The following is a 4,696-nucleotide window of genomic DNA, read 5'->3' as shown; positions in this document are numbered from 1 at the left end:
TCAACCTGGCTAGGCCACGGTTGGGCCGGCCTGCTGTTCCTAGTCAGGCAGGCCACGTCCTCCTAACTGGGCAACGATTGGCCAGACCTGGTGTTATATGCCAGTTTGTATGGGCCGGCCCAAAGGTCATATCTCTTGTAGTGGATGGATGCCACTCAAATTTTTATCAAGGGAGTCTGCGGGCAATGAATTTGCATGATTGACTCTTTTTATCGACAGTGTTTTATGCCTGCAATTAGCGTAATTAGTATAGGTAGAAAATGGTCATAATATAAAACTAAAGAGTTTTTTTTTAAGTGCTCAGCATGGTATGGAATCAAACAGATGTATCCCAAATGAGTTATTCTAGATTGTAACATGTAGCAGGGTCTGCCATTAGATCAATGTGGTCACCATATTGAAATCAACAATATACATATATACTAAGGATTTGGCAAGGTATACATTAGCACAAATAAATTGTCGAAAGGCGAGAGTTTTTTATTCATGCAGCATGCATTCATTGGATCATCATGCAAAATTAATAATGAGCTACAATTCTCGATTACAACTAAAGGCTATCAATCTGGTGATTACTGATTCTAGGTTTAATCAACAGTATGGCTGGAAGCCTGGAACTTTGTTCCCTTATCTTAAAAAAAGGTTTAATCAACAGCATAAGTAATTTTTGGTAGAACGTAGTGTGGTTCTGATCAATTTGCATGCATGTTGATGACGTCCTACATGAAAAGAGGTTCCTTCTTATGCTTTGTCATAATATGAAAAAGATCACATCTTAACATGTGTATGATCTGTCAAACCAAAGAGCTTAAAAAATATATGAACAAGTTAGGGTTGCTTACCTAGAAAAAGGAACCAATCATATGGGTGTACACTCCATGCTAATCTCAGCAAGATATGGATAGAATGTTCACAATAAGAGTATGTTTAATAAGCTTGGTTATAAGCCAAGACAAGTCAGCAGTAGACTAACGTAACAAACAAGCCATATGACAATCAAGTCTCTTCAACAACAACAACAAAGCCTTTAAGTCACAAATAAGTTGGGGTAGGCTAGAGTTAAAACCCAACAGAAGCAATCAAGGTTCAGGCACGTGAATAGCTATTTTTCATGCACTCCTATCTAAGGCTAAGTCTTTGGTTATATTCCATCCTTTCAAGTCTCCTTTTCTTGCCTCTACCCAAGTCAACTTTGGTCTTCCTCTGCCTCTCTTCATGTTACTATCCTGGCTTAGAATTCCATTACGCACCGGTGCCTCTAGAGGTCTCCGTTGGACATGTCCAAACCATCTCAACCGGTGTTGGATAAGCTTTTCTTCAATTGGTGCTACCCCTAATCTATCACGTATATCATCGTTCCGAACTTGATCCCTTCTTGTATGACCGCAAATCCAACGCAACATACGTGTTTTCGCGACACTTATCTGTTGAACATGTCGTCTTTTCGTAGGCCAACATTCTGCACCATACAACATAGCAGGTCTAATCGTCGTCCTATAAAACTTGCCTTTTAGCTTCTGTGGTACCTTTTTATCACATAGGACACCAGATGTTTGGCGCCACTTCATCCACCCTGTTTTGATTCTATGGCTAGCATCTTCATCAATATTCACGTCTCTCTATAGCATTGATCCTAAATATCAAAAGGTATCCTTCCTAACCACTACTTGACCTTCCAAACTAATATCTTCCTCCTCCCGAGTAGTAGTACTAAGTCACATCTCATATACTCAGTTTTAGTTCTACTAAGTCGAAAACCTTTGGACTCCAAAGTCTTCCGCCATAACTCCAGTTTCTGATCCACTCATGTCCGGCTTTCATCAACTAGCACTACATCGTCCGCGAAAAGCATACACTAAGGGATGTCCCCTTGTGACCTCATCCATCACTAAGGCAAATAGATAAGGGCTCAAAGCTGACCCTTGATGTAGTCCTATCCTAATCGGGAAGTCATCTGTGTCTCCATCACTTGTTCGAACACTAGTCACAACATTGTTGTACATGTCCTTAATGAGCCCGACGTACTTCGTTGGGACTTTATGTTTGTCCAAAGCCCACCACATAACATTCCTTGGTATTTTATCATAAGCCTTCTCCAAGTTAATTAAAACCATGTATAGGTCCTTCTTCTTCTCCCTATACCGCTCCATAACTTGTCTTATTAAGAAAATGGCTTCCATGGTTGACCTTCCGGGCATGAAACCAAATTGATTCATAGAGACCTGCATTATTGCTCTCAAGCGATGCTCGATAACTCTCTCCCATAGCTTCATAGTATGGCTCATCAACCTAATTCCCTAGTAATTAGTACAACTTTGAATATCCCCTTTATTCTTGTAGATCGGTACCAATATACTTCCCTTCCACTCGTCAGGCATCTTGTTCGATCGAAAAATATGGTTGAACAGCTTAGTTAGCCATACTATAACTATGTCCCCAAGACATCTCCACACCTCAATTGGGATACCATCCGGTCCTATCGCCTTACCTCCTTTTATCCTTTTCAACGCCTCTCTGACCTCAGATTCTTGGATTCTCCGCACAAAGCGCCTATTGGTGTCATCAAAAGAGTCATCCAACTGAAAGGTTGTGTCTGTATTCTCACCATTGAACAATTTGTCAAAATACTATTGCCATCGATGTCGGATCTCATCCTCCTTCACCAAGAGATGCTCCCTTTCATCCTTAATGCACTTAACTTGGATGAAGTTCCTTGTCTTTCTCTCACAAACTATGGTAGAACCGCCTGAAATAACACAGTTATGGAGGCGCTCGTCTTCCACCAGACACTAAGCACTCCAAAAACATGCTATAGCGGGCGGTATCCGTCGGGCACACCCCAAGGGAGAACCCGAAAGATCCACATTCTTTCTCAAGGATCCAATAATGAGAACGAGTTACAATACTTAATACATTTCATATATCCAGAGTTCTTAGAAATTCTTTATTACATTACCAAATGTCAGAGTGCGGAATATTAAACAGCGAAATTAAAAATAAACATCTAGCGATAAAGAACAAGGATCTGTCTATGCCCACCAGATGAATCCTCCACACAAAGGTACTCCTCATGTGTTACCTACAACAGGGGTAAATAAACTCTGAGTACACAATGTACTCGCAAGACTTATCCGACTAGTCAAAATAATTTCCTGACTCCAAGGAATATGATGAGCTTTATGGTTTGCTGGTTTCCTTTTTGCAGAAAGCAATACTAATAGTGAGTCCTTATTTATGTTATTATTAATGGCCGTATTAATTTATTATCTAGTCATTCTATGTAAGCACATGTTCTACTTTCAAGCAAGAGTTGAGCAATCAGTCCATTTCATTACCTTCCACCTTTCAATTCTTACTATGATGCTAAACCGTAGACAAGCCATATCGGAACACCGACGATTCGCGAATCAATGCCCCCAGCTGGGTACCCCAAAAACACATGCCCCACTTGTACCCCAGGCACAAGCACGACTAACCCATCACCCTCCTGTCCTGGGTGTCCAGGTCCCCGTCCAAACTTGGACTCCAAGCCCTCACTCCTGAATTTCGGACTCAATGCGGTGCAAGGACCTCCACCATCCCCGCCTCCAACCAGTCGGTTCAGAAAAAGCCGAATCCACGACAAGAAAGCAACGAGTCTTCCATGTGCCCATACCCAAGTATGTGCTCGGGATAATAAGTCTGTGACTTGCCTAGAGCCATATGCAATGATCGGTCCTTAACCGACATAGACAGGGAAAAAGTGTAACCAAGCTATGCCCTGTTGGCCGCTGGACATAGCCTCTTACACCCACCAGTACCCAAACCATATCCCTGCCCGGTCACCACTTTTTCTTTCCACCATTTTATCATGAGTGATCATATTTATCACCTATTTGTGAGTAACGGCAGGTTACTCATGCTACCGATATTCTGAGCATAGCAGCTACTCGACCTATACTAGTTGGACTCATAGGTAGATATATTTATGCATGTAGTTTCCATAAAATGCCTATAATGTAAATGCATATCATATATATATTCAGTGATCATAAAATATGGGTTATGCACCGGGGCTTGCCTTGGGCAGACGGTGGGTCAGCAAAGTCAACACCAAAAGGCTCTGGGGCTCCTTTCTGCATGAGGATCTCCTCCTCGTACTCCTCAATGACCTCTTCATAATATGGTTCATCCACGGGCATGAACTCTACCAACTCATGATCTACATGCATGAAATGATGATGCAACACTCAGTAATATGGCAACAACAGCTCTTAAAATGAAAATATATCTATCAAGTTACTAAGCTAGTCCTACCGACTAAGGTGCTAAGTTACCTACTATTACCACTAACAAGTATGAAGCATGACATATGTTATCATAGCAACTAAGGGTATTCTTACTCTTAATACCGATTTACTCCATATATAATAAAACAAGTAGTACTTAGACTATTCTATTTATCAACCTACTATAGGGTTACAAAAATTACAGTAAGCACATAATAGTCTCATGAGTCTACTGTAAAAATTTCATGGCTAAAGCTATCACCGGTTGGCCACAAAAATTCCTACAAATATTAAGCTAACTAATATTAAGCTTTCCAATTTGAATTTATGAACCTATCATTGTAACATCTAACTTTGAACCAACTATACCAACATGGAGATAGCATTTTTGTGAACCTAACAATTTTTGTTTCCCTATTTTTAGACAT

Source organism: Miscanthus floridulus, chromosome 19, assembly GCF_019320115.1.
Source record: "Miscanthus floridulus cultivar M001 chromosome 19, ASM1932011v1, whole genome shotgun sequence".
NCBI classification, from domain to species: Eukaryota; Viridiplantae; Streptophyta; class Magnoliopsida; order Poales; family Poaceae; genus Miscanthus; species Miscanthus floridulus.
The sequence above is the reverse complement of the archived record's forward strand: the minus strand, read 5'-3'. Positions refer to the sequence as shown.